At 39.6% G+C, this 20,010-nt stretch overlaps 1 long non-coding RNA gene across 1 annotated transcript in view; it reads left to right on the forward strand.

Annotated features, from left to right (window-relative positions):
- LOC139143664 (uncharacterized) overlaps positions 1 to 14,097 on the forward strand; it is a 28,893-nt gene extending 14,796 nt beyond the window's left edge. Inside the window, exon 2 of the long non-coding RNA XR_011554650.1 lies at positions 13,246 to 14,097. This is a non-coding gene — a long non-coding RNA (uncharacterized lncRNA). The remainder of the gene's footprint in view (positions 1 to 13,245) is intronic.
- The last annotated feature ends 5,913 nt before the right edge of the window (positions 14,098 to 20,010 follow it).

Raw genomic sequence — 20,010 nt, forward strand, 5'->3', positions numbered from 1 at the left:
TTGTCACTGACAAATACTGCACTGTATGGAAAAAACAGTCTGTAGAATACTTCAACTTCAAGTGGTATTACCCGAGACAAACACTTGTGTTGTCAATTTTGATTTCATTTCATAAACTTCATACTTCATCGAGTATCGTGTATTTCAGCCTTTGTGAAGCCATTTTATTGATATTTTCAATTTTGTCTTGGCTTTGTTGTGGAACATGTTGAATCGTCTCCGTGGACATGTAGGCAAAAGTGTGACGGGGTCGAAGTGACTTGGGTACCTGGGGCCGACCAAAACCAGTGTGAATTACTGGGGTCAAAGCGGACAGCGGCCGGGATGACGTGTTCCCCAAGCGAGCTACCTTCAGAAGTCTGTTTCATCGCAAAAAACGTCAACTTTTAAAACCCGTCATTTATTTACTGATGTTATTCTCAGCATCACAAACATATACGCCTCTGCTATGTATCACAGCAAATAGTTATATTTGAGCGCCCCGTAAATGGGATCCTCGTTTTTTTGCGAACCCGGAAGTGTGTCTTGCTCAATGCATTTCCTACCCATAGCGAGGGAAACTGCCCGCGTTCCCATGCTCCCATGCACCCTTTTTCAATGCCAGTGCAACGCCATCTGTGCAAAATTTGTGGTGGTATGCTCCCGTGTGATGGAAAACCTCTCTTATTCTAACAATGACGTAGTTGACTTTGGACTTCGATTTCGTAAATGTGATGTCCATGCAGTGAGTTTGGGTTGGCGCGCTTATAATGCAATCTTCGCCCGCCTGCGGTCCGATATCCCGCATTTATTAGCGATATTTATCTGTTTTGACTTGACCAAAGTTGGCAAAACTTGCTATGTACATTAAAGATACTATGATACAAGATTATTGAAAGTCATTTGACATTTTTTTCAGCCAATTCCCAATATGCATATTTAATGAACCTTCCAAATTAGGGATATATACTGGCATTTACTTGATAAAATTTGGCGAAACATGCTGTGTACATTGATCATTATACCAGGTTTATAACAGTATTGAAAGTCATTTTGCATTTTCATGTCAGCTAATTCATAATTTGCATAAATAGCTAACAAGCTTTCACGGTTTGGCATATAGAGCTTGAAGGACTTGACCAAAGGTAATTACACATGTTATATTGTGATACAATGACAGTACTCAAAGAAATTATTATTTTTTATTTCAGCTAATTACATATTTGAATACTTAATGACCTTTAGAATTGATCTGTGGTGAAATTCATTGTGTTGATCATAACACTTTAAATGTAGCAAAGCAATGTAGCAAAGGTTCAAACTTGCACATAAATGCAATATGTAATGAAACACGTGAGCATTTTCAGTTCATATCTGGTTGTACTTTGCAGTTGGCAACTTATGGCTGCGAAACGTCATGCAGAGCTGTCACCGGCACAGTTAGACGATATTTTGATGCAGGTAAACAGCAAACGAACGAAAATGGCAACAAGGAATGCAATTTCTGTGTTCAGCGACTATACAAGCAACAAATTTGGATACGCCACCGAGGAGATCGGCAAACTTTAGCGGCAACCCTAGACTCGGCACTGACAACATTTACGCTGAGGTTCGGACTCAGAAGGCGAACTGTACTCGAAGAAGTCTTTGTGTTTTTGTTTCTTTGCATGTTTGCTTGTTCTGTGTAATAAAAGTAATAACACATGAGAGCTTGGGCAAGATCACGATTTTTTGCCTGCCCTCGGGCTGGTGGTCATGATCGAAATACTGATGATGCCCGAGCCGTATCCCTTGGGCTGGCAATAAATCGTGATCTTGCCCTCGCTCTCATGTGTTATTATTTAAGTCGCGTGCACTGATATAGCCCGCTACCACGTTCTGGAATACCGCGCGTCGTTTCTGCGCGTACGCGTACCACATCATCGATCGCGTACATTTGCTCGGTATTTTCTGTAAAGCAATAGCTTTTGAAAAGATAAAAGAAATTAGCTCGACCTGAAGTAGATGATATTTAGTAAATTAAACGAGAAAAGCTTTAACAACACTATCTTTGATTTTAGACGTTACTTCAACTTCATGTAGCGTTGCGATAGAGCAACACATAGAACGTTTCACTGTGGCGAGTCTCGATCGACACTTGACTGCATTCTAAGCAAAGTTTCAAAAACAAAAGTGTTTGTTCGGTGTAATAAAATTAATAACACACGCCAGCACGGGCATGATCACGATTTGTTGCCCGCCCAAGGGATGGTGCTCATGACGGTAATATTGATGATGCCCGAGCCGAAGCGTGTGTTATTATTTAAATATAGCCATGCCATTGCAGCGCCTGCCTCAGACCTGTACATCAGCCCCTGTCACAGCTTGCTGACACAGGCCTGTGCCACAGGGTTGTGTCAGGGTCTGTACAGGGCCTGTCACTGGGGCAAATGTTTTTGCTGTGTACTCTACACATACTGAAGTCGGGGAATACTCGTCCGAACTTATAACCAGGCGGGCAATAGTTCCAAAAATGTTAGCCAAAACCTGCATCTTTTCCGGTATTAGCGCCAAAAGAGGCATACCATGTGACCGTATATTGGCGAATCACGACAGAGATTTCGGATAAGGTGTAATTAATTCAAGCATGTCTTCTCATCACGCTTTGCGTTTTCTCTTTTCAGACTTTCCATTCATGTCGTAATGGCAACTTTACGGGCGAGGCGTGTGTTGTTATGGGCCCATCCCCGTTCACGATCCACCGTCTTCGAATTGTCCTTGGCGAGTAGACCAGAAACCAAAGTTTTCCATGAATTATATACTCTTGCTCACTACAATAGCAACGACAGACATTCTGGAGATGCAACAGTAAAGTACCCAGGATATACATACAACGATGTGATTGAAACACTGGAATCAGATTATCCTGGAAAGGATGTCATTCTGAGCAACGAGTTTGCGATTTTTTTAGAAGGGAAGTATGATGATCTTCCTAAAGGGTATGTCCACACTTTCTTGATTCGAGACCCAAGGAGAAGTATTCCCAGTATGTGCAAAGTGCATGACACAGTAGGTATGGTTGCTGACAGCTTCCCTCCCACTGGAGGAATGAAGCAACTACACGACCTTCACAGCTACGTCACAAGTACACTGCAGCAGAAAAGTATCATCATCGACTCCACTGATCTTGCCAACCAGCCAGAGAGAATCCTCCGGAAATACTGCGAAGCAACTGAAATCCCATTTTGCGACAGTTACCTCAACTGGGAACCGAACAACATTGGCCATTGGCTAGCGATGTGGAAAGACACGCCACTTGCAGGTTATTTTGTAAACGCTGTGGAAAGTACCCACGTGAAGTCAAATTGTGAAGAAGACGATGACCAGCAAATAGATAATTCCAATTTACAACACCACGGCAAGTTAAACATTGAAGCTGCTCTCCCTTATTACAATGAACTCTTCGAGAAGCGGCTACGACCATAAAAACTGAAGATTAAATGGTAACTACAAAGGCGATGCGTTAGGACCATAAGACTACATTTTAGTCATCTGATAAGAATAATATAAAGCATTCCGGCAAATGAAAATAAAATGCGTCGTTCGCGTTAGCCGATCTTCCCTAATGGAGCCGTCATTCCTTACGGCTTGGGGCAACAGGAGTGGGAGGGAGTTATTCACAAAAATGAAAAAAAACCCAAAAAAACAGGGGGGGGGGGCACTCAAATGTTTTCCCATGTTACAATTGTTCTAAGAATTACCTTACTTACCCCAATATATTCACTGCTTTTAAAGTCGCCTTGTCTTTAAATGTACATGCTGGTATCCAATAATGCAGTGAATATAAATCAAATATCTGGTTTCGAACTGTACTTGCAGTGATATGCTTGCCTTTGTTTTCTGTGTATAGTAAGAGGACACTTGACGAGTTTAAATTTGTATTGATTCAGTGTGTATTAACATAAAACACATCAAAATGTTTGATGCACATCTTTAATCTTAATCCTGCCAGGCAATGTCACTTCCCAGTCCCCATAATTAGTAAAACTGGTATTTTTTAGCCGAATAGAATATCTTAACTAATTGGCATGGTGTGTTATGGAAGGTTTAGTTCAATAAAAGCTATGTTTACAGTATCTACATTTCAGGGGCCTTCGTGACGTTTCTCCTAAAATACGACACCAGAACACTCAATCACGTCTGACCTCCAAAAGATTAGTCGCAACTTTAACCCTTATCCTGCCAAGTTATGTCATAATCAGATCAAGTTGATTAATACTAGTGAACTTTACATTTGTTTTAATGTTGGCCTTACTGAAGTGTTCCACTACATATCAGTATCACCTTGCTTGTAGAGAATACGAACAGAGTTTTGGGAGCTTTTGTTCACCATTATTGGACACGTCTTTTTATTAATTACGAAAGAGTACGCGACTTTGAAGGATGCTTTCTGTTTCAAAGGTGATAAGTATAATTATGAAATATGTAATCTTCCTAATAATCTAGAATCCGCCTCGGGCATAGATATTCAGAGACCATATTTTTACTATCCGTTGCCGTTTTAGTGCTTGTATGTATCCATTTTGAAACTTGTAGACTAAATGAAGTTTTCATCATTTGTTTCTGTGAAAATCGAACACTTAGTTTTTTCGTCACGGTTGTGGACTTAAAAACATCAAACAGTAACCATTTTGAATTTCGAATGTTGGTAAGTTTAGGTAATTATACAGAAAATGATACATTTATTGCAGGTTAATGAACTTCAGAAAAATGAAGATGATATTGACAGTTAAAACTGTTATACACTAATTAGCAACACCGGCAAACAATATTTGGTAGCTGGAGATGTAGCAATAAAAATAGCTTCGCCAAATTTACACGGCATCTATAAATACACCAGATGTACGCCTTTACAAAGACGTCCGATGCGCGTATACGCGTCTATATGGTCAGCTGCGGACACGTGACCTTTTAATATAAAGAACACTATGGAGGTTATATTTTATTTGTTAGAGGTATTGAACTGTAATGTTTACGACTTTTGGATAATTATGTTCATATATTAATTGTCATATTTTACAAGCTTTCGTAAAATTGTTTATGGAAATTGTAGCCCCCCCTTGATCGTTTGATGACTTTTCAATGATCGCGTAAAGAAAGGTCTTCTATCTTTATTAGTGCAAACGTATAATGTCACATTTTAATTAGGTTAAGAAGAGTTGTAATTTTGGAAGGATAACCTTTTACCATAAACGGACACTTCTATGTGAATTGCTGTCAGTATGGAGACATGAGTAATGAACGGATGTTATCTTCAAAGACTGAGAGCCAATGTATCTCGAAGAACTCTCGCTGGTAATACCCGGATTCTCCACCAGATATTATGCAGAATGAGTTACCTCCATAACAAACTCCTATGCCAATATTTTATATAATTCAAGGTGGCGATGTAAAACGTCACACTTGCAGAATACTCACATATTGATGGATGGGTTTTACGAGTGAATAGCATCATTAAAGGCATGCGGACCAGGCACAATGTTGAACTGTATAATATAAAAGTAGTTTGGAAAACGAAATCGTTCATGGTCTCTATCACAATCGGCAAACAGGTTTGAAGAAAGTGAAACGGTTTTGTGTACATGTTTATCAACAGCATTACTATCAGCACTGCGATTCTAAGTCAACTACGCCTTTCTACCGCGGTGACAACAACATTGGAAAACTCATACCAGATGAAAATTCGAATGACTGAAACTTCAAAATTGTGCGCGAAATTAGACTAATCAGAATCAGAGTCCGAGTACAGCTGATCTGCGGTGCTTGAAACGCGGTGGTGCACGGACATCTGGCGAAGGTTGCGTAACTTATGGAAAGCCGTTGGGGACCCCTCGGCAAAAACTCTTTTTCCATTGAAAATGCATTGGTAAAAAACAAAAAAGTTTTGCGTCGAAATAAACGAAAAAATACCCCCCCCCCGGCTACAACATAACTTAAGCGGCGCCGTCAAATTCAAATGCGACTGCAACAACTTTATTTTGCGACAACAAAATATTAGTCAGCGTCAACATTGCTAACACTATGCAATTTTACCTTGGATTAACTGGTCTCAGCGGTAACAATCTATGAGATGTTTAACTATAACGTTGGTGGCGAATGCCTAACCGTGAGTGCGGAAAAAGCAAAAGCTCGTGAGGACGCGAAATCTCTAGCTGCTCATAACCAACATATGGACGTAGAAACTCCATGATAACGATTCCGCACTGAACTGCCATCGCGAAATCGTATATCTTTCGCGGTCGCAAAATCTCTACTCGCTCATTATCCAAACGTGGACGCTGGCAATGTGAAGCCAGTGCTGTAACCTTATCTACTCACGTTGCGGTGGGACAAAACTTACACCGTACCGACGTTGCGGAAAAATAACTACAACTTGAAGCTGCAACAAACTCTACTCTGGTTGCACACAGTCTGTTGCAAAACAGTATACGTAGGATGCGGAAAAATACAATTTGCAATGAGCATGTTTGGTGTGACAAAACTGTATGCTTGTCAGGAAAAAACGATATGCAATTACGGAGTACCTGCGGTGCGACAAACTAGTTCGTTCTGGTGCGACAAAGCAGTAGGCTTATCGTGACGTTGTGCGGACAAAAGTAATATACAAATGAGGAGTCATTTCTGGTGCTGGGGGGGAACGATATGCAAATAAGGAGTCAGTTCTGGTGCGGAAAAAACGAGATGCAAATGGGGAGTATGTGCAGTGCGGAAGAAACTAGTTCGTTCTGGAGTGACAAAACAGTATGCTGACCAGGACTTTGTGCGGACAAAAACATTAAGATGCAAATGAGGAGTATGTTCTGGTGTTGAAAAAGAAGAATATGCAAATTAGGAGTACGTTAAGTGCGACGACCTTTCCTCTGTCACATCGTAGACCCCTCTTTTTAGGGTCTATTGTCACAGTGGCTTGAAGTTGCTATAGATTTTGTGTAGGAAAAGACAGACTGGCCCCCGTCGCTTGGCTTTTCTAGGCAGTAGTTACCTTTTTTCTTTGAATTTACTATTGTCTTTGATATTTTTATGCCCACAGATTTGGAGCAAGCCCCCCCCCCCCAAAAAAAAAAAAATATATATTTATATTACTTTACAATACCCTTTCGTTGCGAAAGAAACTGTAAGCGAGTGAAGAGCGGTGGATTCTAGTAATCAAGTGTATTGGTCTCTGCATAGTTTACTATCGAGCGACTCTCCAATGCACCTATTTTTGTCTGCATATATATAGTACATAAGCTAATTACAGGCTATGAAATCCTGCGTATTCCATACATGCATGTCTTGAATCAGGGTGCAGTAAAATAACTAACAAATTCATGCAAACACAATATGCTTCGTGTGAAAAAGCGTGATGAATGATGTTGACACATCCGTAAATCGGAGATAACCTGATACATGTCATTTACTTCTCTATAGTTGTTAGTACTAACAGTGTACTGAGAGGTATTATTTCAACTGGGCGCTTCCCTCTGTCACAGCCGCTTTGAGTTTCTATAATGTTGTGTAGATAAAGATAGATTCAGGCTTGCTCCCGTCGTTTGGCTTTTTCCGGCAGCATTTTTGATGTTCATATGCCCACAGATTTGGAAAGAGAGTAAAAAGAGTATGATATTACTTTACATGTATGCTATGCTAAATGTGACCGAGGAGAGTTCCTACACAGATGTAAATGGTCAAGTTTGGTCAAACTGAACGATATTAATTTTATTAAACATCAGTTGCGCCTCCATATTTGACCTTTGAACAGCATTGCGATAGATGTCAGCGGTTGGATGTAAAGTGGATTGTCTACATATACATATAACATGCAAATCCCTAGCGCATGCGTAGTGACACAGGTTAGACGCAGAGCGACACTTCGATTTCCTCATCGGAACACTTGCAGCTCACTTTTTGGTAGGATAAAAATAAGGTAAGTAGCATTTCAATATTTTTTGAGATGAAGTTGAATTTACCCTTAAAGTGTCTGGTATCCGTTACTGTATTCATTACACCTATTTCAAGAAGAGACAGTCCTGTTAACCAGTTTTCAAACTTACGTTCTTCTAGTTTAGGACCGGACCGGGCCTTTCCTTTGTCACAGCATAGACCCTCCTTTTAAGGGTCTATTGTCACAGTCGCTTGGAATTGCTATAGATTTTGTGTAGGAGAAGATAGACTGGCCCCTGTCGCTTGGTTTTTCTAGGCAGCAGTTACCTTTCCCCCCTTCAAGTTGCTATTGCTTTTTATTTATATGCCCACAGATTTGGAGCAAGCCAAGTAAAAAGAGTATTTATATTACTTTACCCTGGACACGTACTCCACTCGCTTGTGTCCTCTGTTACGGTGTATGGTATGTTAAGTGTGACCGAGGAGAGTCCCTACACTGATGTATGTGGTCAAGTTTGTCAAACTGAATTAATTTTATGAAGCCTACGCAGTTAAGCTCCAAACAGCTAAGGCAGGGTATTTTTTCAGCACATTTAAATGCATCTTTATTCTTTATTTATTTTCAGCACATCGACGCCCACTGACATTCGTCAATGATTAAAAAACACTGCCTCACAATTATGTAATATAGGGATCACTTGAACACTATTACAAATACATAAGAAAAAACACGGATTATTACTGAGTGTTTACATGGACTGTTTTGGGTTAACCAAGGTAAAACAATTACCAGAGCACGGCATAAATTTTAAGGAAAACCTCAATTAAATTATTTTAGGCTATTCTCAGTAATTTATATTTGACCTCATGAACTTTGAGTGTGCATTATGCGAATTGGAGAAGGGACCATGATATTGCCCTCGCTGTTCAAAGGTCAAACTATGGAGGCGCAACTAATGTTCTATAAACTTATTCCTCTTTCTACCATGCTCCATAGACAAAGCATAGAAGTAAATACAACTTGGACGAAAGAGGATTAATATATTTCAAGCAAACCGTCACTAGATGCAACCAGTCATCTAGTGACGGTTTATTTGTTTGCATTAAGGGGAATGCCTGTGGCATGTACACAATTACAAATATTTGTGGGAAAACACGGATTATTACTGAGTGATTACATAAACGGTTGTTGGTTATATGAAACTTTAGATACTGTGAACGATAAACAAGGTATAAAAAATAAATTTGAAAATAAAAAAAAAAACAATTCAATCATTTGGCCTGTTCTCAGTGGTTAGTTGACCCCGTGAACTTTGAGTGTGCGTCATCAGAACTGCACCCTGCTTCAAGACATGCACGTATGAAATATGTGTATGTACTGAATACAGACAAATCATGAAAATGGGTGCATTGGAACGTCGCTCGATTGTAAACTATACCGAGCCCAATCCACTTGATTACTAGCATTGCACCGCTCCTCACTCGCATACAGTTTCTTCCCCATCAAAAGGGTATTGTGAAGTAATGTCATTACCCTTTTTACTTGGGTTGCTCCAAATCCTTGGGCATATAAATATCAAAAACCATAGTAAATTGAAGGAGAAAAGGTAATTGCTGCCTAGAAAAGCTAAGCGGCGGGGACCAGTCTTTCTTTTCCTACACAAAATTAATAGCAACTCCAAGCGACTGTGACCATAGACCCTAATAGAGAGTCTACGCTGTGACAGAGGAAAGTCCCGGTCCGGTCCTACACTACTATTTATAAAAGGAGAACGTACTAAGTTGGTTTGTCGCCGCACCGAAATACTCCTTATTTGTATATTCTTTTTTCCGCACCAGAACTTACTTCTCATTTGCATCTTAGTTTTTTCCGCTCAAGGTCCTGATCAGCATACTGTTTTATTACACCTCACTCATTCAGCGTGCACTGCCATTGGTTAAACATGACTCACGTGACATGTAAAAGAACGTGATGATGCCCTCTGCGAATGTGATGATGCCCTCTGCGAACTTGATGATGCCCTCTGCATTTGATATTACATGGATGACGTCATTTTACTTACTGCGCTTCCTTTCTGCGCAAAACACATTGTCGTTCGCTTTTTGTACTTTGCAGTTGGCAACTTATGGCTGCGAAACGTCATGCAGAGCTGTCATCGGCACAGTTAGACGATATTTTGATGCAAGTAAACAACAAACGAACGAAAATGGCAACAAGGAATGCAATTTCTGTGTTCAGCGACTATGCAAGCAACAAATTTGGATACGCCACCGAGGAGATCGGCAAACTTTAGCGGCAACCCTAGACTCGGCACTGACAACATTTTACGCTGAGGTCCGGACTCAGAAGGCGAACTGTACTCGAAGAAGTCTTTGTGTTTTTGTTTCTTTGCATGTTTGCTTGTTCGGTGTAATAAAAATAATAACACATGAGAGCTTGGGCAATATCACGATTTTTTGCCTGCCCTCGGGCTGGTGGTCATGATCGAAATACTGATGATGCCCTCGCCTACGGCTCGGCCATCATCAGTATTTCGATCATGACCACCATCCCTTGGGCAGGCAATAAATCGTGATATTGCCCTCGCTCTCATGTGTTATTATTTAATTGTCGCACCAGAACGAACGTTTTTTTTCCCGCACTACTGCACATACTCCTCATTTGCATATTTTTTCCGCACCAGAACTGATTACTCATTTGCATGTCGATTTTTTCCGCACCAGAACTTACTCCTTATTTGCATATTACTTATTTTCCCGCACAACGTCCTCATCAGCATACTATAAAAACTATACTGTTTTGTCGTACCGCAGGTAATTGCTTATCGTTTTTACTCACCATAGCAATCTGACAAGCATACAGTTTTGTCGCATCAAACATGCTCAGCGCATATGGTATTTTTCCGCATCCTACTGTTTTGCAACAGACTGTGTGCAACCAGAGTAGAGTTTGTCGCAGCTTCAACTTGTAGTTTTTTCCGCAACATCTGTACGTTGTAAGTTTTGTCGCGCCGCAACTCTGGGAAATCTAGAACAAATCCTCTAACTTCTCAAAAGCATTCGATTCACTCGAATTGTTTTTTTGAACTATTTACCAAGATTTGTTTCCGACGTCAGTTTGTTCAACACATTAAAACCATCAGAATCGTTGTGAAAGTAGTATTATCAATAACGGTAGAGCTCTCCATAGTTAAAATTACACAGAGGCTTTCATTACGGATGTCCTCTGTCCACCCTTCTGTTTCTTCTCGCAGTTGAAATGCAACATTTGACCGTATGGTACCATCTCATGCTTGACTGAATGAGGTGTGTTATAAAACACATATTGACTGGCCATGAGGGTAACAGCATACGTCTGTACCCCGAGGGACTGAGAGTCACCCCGAATTCGGCCGAGGGAATTAGTCTCTTTTTCGGGATGACTCGCAGGACCAAGGGTTACAGACATATGCTGTTACCCTCATGGCCAGTCAATATGTGTGTACTGTCATGTGATTTCAACGTGCCCACTTCAGGAGCAAAGTCACTTTCTCCGGCCCTGCGCACATGGTCAGGAATTTTAGTCTCGAGGCAAAAAATATCAGACATGTTGAATATTGCCACTCAACGGCACAAAAGGAAGAGACGCAAAAAATTGCCCGCGCATGCACGCACGAGAATAAAATGACTCAGCAAAAACCTCGAATGAAATTTTGCTCACCTAGTTTCTTGTGTGCGGCAGTCTTATCAGTCATTTTGTATGGTGCCGGATTCTTTGCGTGTCGTGACCATTCAAATTTGCGTTCGAATGTGGTGTAGGTTGGTATTGTCTATTAGTAACAATGAAATATTAGTTTGATCAACAAGTCTTTGAAATATAGCTGCTTTTTTACATGTCTTTAATTTCTGAGATATTGCTGTATTTGTTTTCATGAAACTTTGGCAAGTTAGGGACTGGTCAATTTCTTCGGCCTAGGGGTGGATTATTTTTGCGGACGTCAAAAAGTGGCTGACCTCCTCTAAAACAGGGTGATCCCGTTATTCCAACTTTCCCAAAAATGTAACCGAATGATGAAATTCGTGGCTGGTATGATGTATTTAGGCAAGTATGAGCCCGTGTTGAAATTCAAAAACACACTGACACACCTATTGGGCATTTCAAAAAAATTATGACCCCATCACCAAAGGCACAAACAGGGTGACACCCCTGAATCCCTCGTCCCCAGTCCGAAGAAACTGACTAGTCTCTTAGCATGACAAAGGCTTGCTAGAAAAACTTAGCGGGACACATTGAAATAAATTTATAAGCTATAACCATATCCCTGCCCTGTCGCTGAAGGACATGCTGGAGATTTGGGTACAATGCGTGACATGTAAGTGGTTCTACGCTGGTTGAGGAACCGAGGTCTTGTGCGATCAGAACAACTGTCAGGTTTCTCCTGAAAATAGTGTTTCTTCCTTCTATACGTCCTTTAAGATGGGACCTTTACGATGGAACGTTTACTTATAGTTTGGCCCAAGAAGACATATCATGTTCGTGCATGGCAACCACATAAACGTTTATATGAATCAGACAAGCTTAAAGACGCCACATGAAAGGGCTTCTTCCCTGTCTCAACGTGTCTTGGTGCAAGTCTTGGCTGACGTGCTTTTTTCTATATCCTCGCCAGTACTCTAGGGGCCCACATGTGCCTGTTGTCACTGGTCACCTTACAAAATTTGGTACTAGAGAAGAAAATTACCTGAGATTTACCGATATTTGAAATTTAAGGTAGCCGTCATCCCTGTGTTCACTCCATGCGGTAAAAATAAATTTTCGGTTTTGCAAAAACTAAGACTTAAAATATTTCTTACTGAGTCTCCAATAGCTTTAAATTGAGCCCCAACAAGCGGTAGATCAGAAAAGAGTTGTAAAAATTTGAGAGTCAGAATATCTGTCCCCAGGCGCATTCTACCTGCATCACAATGAATATGAGTTAAATATAAAATAATTCACTCAATCATAAATATCGATACATCTCTTTTAAATCATCACGCAAGCTACGATAGACGTGTCACAATCCATTATTCATAATTGACATTATTCTAAAACCATCACGTTACATTGTCATGTTCGCAGATTACCTAATATATAATTCACAAATTCGTCAATGTTCTGATGCTCTGTCAATGTGGAGTCCACGGGCGCTACGTTTATCAACCTGCATGCACGATATTAGGAAAGTCTCGGAGCAGTTAGTTCCCAGCGTAAATGACACACTGATAAAGCGTATTTGCTTACTTACGTTTTCGTGGTTCCGATTTGTGTGAGTAATGCCAGACTTATAGTAACATCATCATTATACTTTGACAGTAATCATACGACCTCTTTCAACCCTTCCTCAGATCGAGAAACTTAGTGGTGATGGAGAACTTACAGCCACGTCGTGTAATCGTGTGGGCTTACCCCCGTACACTTTCCACTGTCTTCGAGTTGTCCTTGGCAAGTAGACGTGAAACTAAAGTATTCCATGAATTGTACACGCTATGCTGTTATTTCGGCGATGATTCAAAGTTCGAAGAGAAAAAAGTGACGGTTTCGGGGCACACATTCGAAGAAACAAAGGCGACATTGGAATCGGATTATCCTGGAAAAGATGTTATTTTGAGCAAGGAGCTAGCTGTTTGCCTGGATGGAAAGTATGATCGCCTGCCTGAAGGATATATCCATACATTCTTGATAAGGGACCCGAGGAGAAGCATCCGAAGTTTATGTAAAGCATACAGCACGGTAGGTGTCTCCACTAGCACGTTCCCTCCAACTGGAGGGGTGAAGCAGCTATACGACCTACACAACTACGTCACCGACACACTGCAGCAGAAAAGCATCGTCATCGACTCAGATGATCTAGCCAATCACCCGGAGAAAATAATTCCGAAATTTTGCGATCTCACTGGAATCCCGTACTGCGACAGCTATTTGAACTGGCAGCCCAACAACGTCGATCATTTTCATATGATTGTGAAGGACACAGAACTTAAAGCCTTCTCTGCTACTGCTGCAGAAAGTTCTCACTTCAAACCAGTCGCTGACAAAGACGGTGGACTTTTCCGACCTGCCGGAGCATGGAAAGTCTGCTATCGAAGCTGCTATGCCCTATTACAACGAACTCTTTAAGGAGCGATTAGAACCGTAATTTCACTTGTTAAAGAAAAATGACAAAGACAGAATGAAATAAAAATCCTTGTTGTAATGTGGTCACAATCTTCAGGCACGAATCCTTTCAGTTCAAATGAGCGCAGAACATATTAGTTACTTTAATTTTTACAAATTCTCGATATATATGCCCGCGTTCTTAAAATCAAATTATACATTCCATTATAGGGAACAAATCTCTGCATCAAAGATCCCTGGGACACAAATGGTAAACATAATAAGAGCTTTTAAGCTTTGTTGAGGCCTAGAAATAAAAAATGTGCATTAAACTTTCCAATAACCAGACCAATGCTGAATCATAGAGTCTGAACCTAACCTACACTTCTTCTACACGTGAGGGAAAATCCCGCGAAATTTGGTAAAAGTTGAAGAGTGATTCATGTCATGCCGTCAAACATGATTACTCACTCCATCTAATCTTGCGCAAGTGTGATGTCTATGTGTTGATGAGGTCACTGGTCTTCGGTGACCGGTTCGGTAAGGGGTTGTACAGGAATGTAGGAATGTAGGAGGTATAAATGTTTTAACTTCTGGTACAGTTTTTGACACTCCATCTTCAGTGATTTTTTTGGCGTCCTGAGTCTTGAAAAGGACGCGCATTCTCTTTATTCCGGATTAGAAACATTATTATCTGTGATTAGCTAATGTTAGAATTTTCTAGAAAGGTTTTAATTTACAAATATAGGGCGACAGAGCGAGCAGACAAGACTTTGGACACTGAACTTAAATCAGGACACTAAGATCGATTTGGAGAAATTTCAATAAACTTTAATGAAGGCATTGCCAGAGGGGACTCCTATAAATTTCTTTTACCTACTGTAATCGCCACACTATTTTTGTAACTTCTTAATTCATTTATGACTGTACCCGATAGTTTCAGTGATTAGACATTAATAAATTTGTTTTACAAGAGGGTAAGTAACTTCACCCACCTTTTCTGTCCTAACATACATAACATGGGAAGGATGCAATCATGGATCGTACACGTGCGTCAGAAGATTTACGAAATGCTTGTGTGGAAGATGAAATGTTGCTGTTTCGGGAAAAGTGCACTTAGTGTTACAATCTTCGGACACTATAATGTTACGACTTTTAACGAATACCATCGAATAAATGACGAAAGTTACGAAGGCCAATCGCGATATTCATCTATTTTCCAAATAGATGGTTAACAGTTCAGACGCAGGGGTGACGTTGCAGTGACTCTGTATGCCTTAGAGCTGTTCGCAGGAAGTATTACTGTTAATATGATCTAAATTTCACCATTAAAGGGGATGAGTCTCCAATGATCAGCATCAAGCGAAAACCCCAAACAAAGCGTAATTACATAAAATCAGGGATATGTACCGTGAAACATCACGGTCAACGTCACTCCTGCGTCCTGACCTTAACCAATCAAACGTGCCACAACGAAAACGTCATGATTGTTAGTAAGCTTATGGTTTCCCGATCGGTTGCGATCGTTTGAATTGCGATGTATGGTCTCAAAACGGGGGGGAGGGGACTTCTTCAAAATGACTAAAAATATCCATGCATCAATGTGATTTCTGAAAAGATGATAAAATTCCGTAACCAACGAGTTACTTGGTACATGAGTGTAACCATTCTCCTTACTTTGGTGGCGTAAACGGAAAGATGAAAACTTTTGTCGTAGATATTTTATTGGGCTGTTTCATACCTTCCTGATGCCCTCTATTTCGTTAGTCTGTTGGACATTGTCCTGCAAATGAACGCCAGTGAGCACGACAGAAGTCAATTGTGATCGTTGGCTTCGTTGCCCGTTGCACCCTTAACGCACACAACGAGGAGAATACTGGTACATCAGAACGAGGCACCAGTTTCATCCGGCCCCGCCTTACCCGTTATTTCTTGGCTTTCCTCTCGCCCTTCTTCCTATAATAATGTTGATGATCAGTGTACAGCCTTTCATTCCTCTAATATATTGTGTTATGTTGACAATAGAATGGACAGAAATGAACCGTTCTCTATGACAGTGGACTTCTTCCCTATCTATTACACTGTGTTTCAGAAGGTTTTAAAACTTCTTCTGTGTTCGTGGGCGTAACTCTAAAAAGGGCATAAGAGAAATTGATTTTTCAAGAAGTTTATATGATTTGGTGGGACCTGAAAATCATTGTTTATAATGTATTGGTACGTAACAGAAAAAAAAAAAGTTTTATCGAAGTGGAATTCACAAAATTGTAATTTTTGACCGAACGCCAGGCTTTTTTTAATATCTCCTGCTGAAAATGAACAAAAGCACGCTCTCACACTTTCCACCACATACACTAAAACATCTCCAAATAAAACCGATAACACAATCGGAAACAAAGCAGCTATCGATTTACTGATAAATTTTACCGAAAAATGTCTCACTCCATTCATGAAAATGGCCTCTTCCATTGACCTGGGTACCGACTGCTTCTTGGCAGATAAGCAAAAAGAACTAACAGTGGCTTGCTCGAGGACACAACGTTGCAGCCATATCCAAAGAAGTGCCTAACTCGTTACACATGACGGGGTACTCTTGCCACTGCAATGAAATAAACTATTTTTGCACTTAATGTATAGAGAGTAATAGTCCAAAATCATAAACCTTTATAATGTTTCCTACACATCGATTTCAATACTGTGGACTAGAAAAAAAACAAAGTCTAGGATACTTTTCATTCATATTCCCATTTTGATTCCTCACGAAGGGTTTGTGTATCTGCTTCCTGAATGCAAATACTATGGCTGTTGTCTAATGACACAAAGTAGGAATTATGGACAAGCGCGAGGTCTTTGTTTAAACCTTGATCCCGTGTTGTCTCACCTGCCAGGAATGCAATTTCCATTCTTCTGATACATTGTGTTCTAGGACTAGCCTTTTAGATTTGCCAAGTAATACAAACATTTGTATTCATAGAATAGAGGAATGACGTCAGGGAATACATTTGAATGATCTCTATGTTCAAAATTTATTTTATTAAACTGAAATAAGGTATTTCGAGTTGGTGGTCATTATTGCCAGTGAAAATCAAGTGACCCCACTTCTTTGTTCCGTGTGAAAAAAGCACAATAAGTCTGTGCGGTTGTCCATTTCCAAGTGACTCCTGAATAGCAATTAAACGCACAGTAAGGTTACTATGCCGGGTGCATTGACCGTCCAAGGTCACTAGGGGGTTTGCCTCTCTAAGGGCCTGGACAAAATTAACAAGGGGAGGGCTGGTGCGGTTTTTAAAACAAAAGGATGCATGAAAAGTATCAACCCTCCCTTGATTGGTTGCACAAAAATGCTGACCCTACCCCTCTCCTTCACAAAAAAATGACATCTCCCCCTCGTATCAAATGATTTGATTTTAATAAGAATGTTTGCAGACGACGTCATCGTTTTCTTAATAATATGCCAAAACAATTTTGATGAGATGTTTGGAAAATTACTTATGCGAGAATGATTAAAGCACTTACTCAAAATGTTACAAGATCCTCTTATTTTCCTTGTCTACACAATCTGTATTGTCGTCAGTCGTCACATCGTAGACAAAACAATTTACATCAGCGCCTTGCACATCCATTGTAGTATTGCTGGATACAAGTGTAATGTGTTGACAATCCAACTGTTAGGCACTGCAATGGAAGGGAAATAGAAATAGAAGGGAAACGAGATTTTAGTCTATTTATAAGATACTAATACATCCAAACATGCAGCATATACGATGTAAACAAAAAAAAGGAAATGAAACACAAACAAGTTACACCAATGTTAGGGCTACATGAATGTATAAGATGGTGGCGAAGATGATGAAGAAGAGGACAGGCTTGAAAGAGAATGAGATAGAGAAGGGGAGAAAGAAGATGGTGATGATATATGGTAAGTGAATATGGTGACCATGGTGACAGTTACAGCAGGGAAAATCTTGAAGAAATTCATGTATTCGATCTCCGTCAGGTATCTCTAATTTCTTCAGATGTGAACTTGGTGTTCAACAAGGTAGCATTCTGTCCCCACTTTTATTTACTTTATTTATCAATGATATAGGTAATGCTCTGGACCATGATTTTGCAGGAGTGCATATAGCAACTGTTAAACTTTTTTTCTTCTGTTTGCCGATGACCTTACTTTATTCAGTACGACTCAAATAGGGCTTCAGAGACTATTGAACAATCTTAGCTTGTATTCTGACAAATGGAAACTTAAGGTTAATATTTCAAAATCCAAAATCATTGTTTTTAGGAAAGCAGGGAGGTTAAAGAATAGTGAAAAATGGTTTTTGAACGGCCAGAAATTGGAGGTGGTTCAAGCTTATAGCTACCTTGGTGTTATGCTTTCTAGCTCTGGCCTGTGGAATCGAGCTCAACAACAGTTGGCAATGCAAGCAACCAAAGCTCTTTTTAATGTCCAAAAAGCTCTTGCTAAATTTCGTTCTCTTGATGTTAAACTGGCTTTAAGATATTTGATGGGAAAATTTTACCAGTTATGATGTATGGAAGTGAAATATGGGGGCTTCATCAAGGGGAACAATTGAAATTGTCCACAACAAATTTTGTCGTTTAACCGTGTTGAAAATCTATCAAAACGCACCAAGTCTCGCAATTAAAGCTGAACTTGGGCGTTTTCCAGTGCGTGTTTTCAGATTGACCAGAGTCATCAAATATTGGTTTAGATTGCTGTCTATGCCACAAAATCGTCTGGCATATCATTGTTACATCTTTCAATATAATGAAGCAGAGAAGAGTAAAGAATGCTGGGCACTTGGGGTTAAAAAGTTACTTTTTTCAGTGGGAATGGGCGAAGCATGGCTCAATCAAGGGGTAGGGTGTGTCAATAGCTTTATCCTCCTTTTTAAACAACGCTGTAAAGATATTAACATCCAAGATTGGCACGCTAGTTTACCTATATTTAGTAAGCTTGACACTTATCGTCTTATCAAATATTCATTTTCTTGTGAGTCATATTTGTCAGTTATCCGGGTACACAAGTTTCGCAGTGCTTTATGTCGTTTTAGACTTTCTGCACATTCTTTACGAATTGAATCTGACAGATATTTAAAAATAAGTCGTTCAGATAGAGTTTGTTGTTAGTGTGATACAAAACGTATTGAAGATGAATATCACTTTTGCCTTATTTGTCCATTATATAAAGAGCTCAGGGCCAAATATTTACCACACAACATTTACACTCATCCGTCAATTGATAAGTTTATTCTGCTATTTCAAATGCAGAATATCACTATTATCCATAATTTATCAAAGTTTATATTTTTTGCAATGAAAAAGCGAGATAGCATACAATCTGTACAATCTGTGATTTTTCCAGATTCTATGTCCAACAATGTGACTGTAAATACCTCAATCGAATAGATGTACTCATCTTATTTATATATATAACAACAGTGTCTTCCAAGATGTACCTATTTTTGATAACTTTTGTATACATTTGGGCTGGAGGCCTATTGTATAAGAATAAAGATTAATAATAATAAATTGATGGCGATGGTCATGTTGTTGACGGTAGCAGTGGCACAGTGATGAAGACTGATTCAGTACTGTTTTCATTCTCTTGTTTGTGTAAAATTGACGAAGACTGATTTGCTTTGTTGATTCATTCTGAACTTAGTAATTTCAGGTTTTCAGTAATTGCCGTAGCAGTGATAAAAACTTTTTCAGTTATTTTGTTTACTAAGCCATATCCTTTATGTTATCCATATGGTATCAAAATACAACATATGTGTTTAGTACAGTACGAAGCAAGGAATCACAAAAAGGTTGTTTTATTGGTACTGAGCAAATTTTATAATTATGTATAATTTTATAATTTTATAGTGTTTATAAAAGATGTCTTATACTTTTAAAAGTTGTGCAAATGTTGTATGTTTTTGAAACTTTATGATGTATTTAAGAGTCCAAATACAGTCAAAACTATAGTTATTATCCTTGTGGATATTTCATAATTTCATCACACTCTTCAAGTC

Source organism: Ptychodera flava, chromosome 11 (genome assembly GCF_041260155.1).
Source record: "Ptychodera flava strain L36383 chromosome 11, AS_Pfla_20210202, whole genome shotgun sequence".
NCBI lineage: Eukaryota > Metazoa > Hemichordata > Enteropneusta > Ptychoderidae > Ptychodera > Ptychodera flava.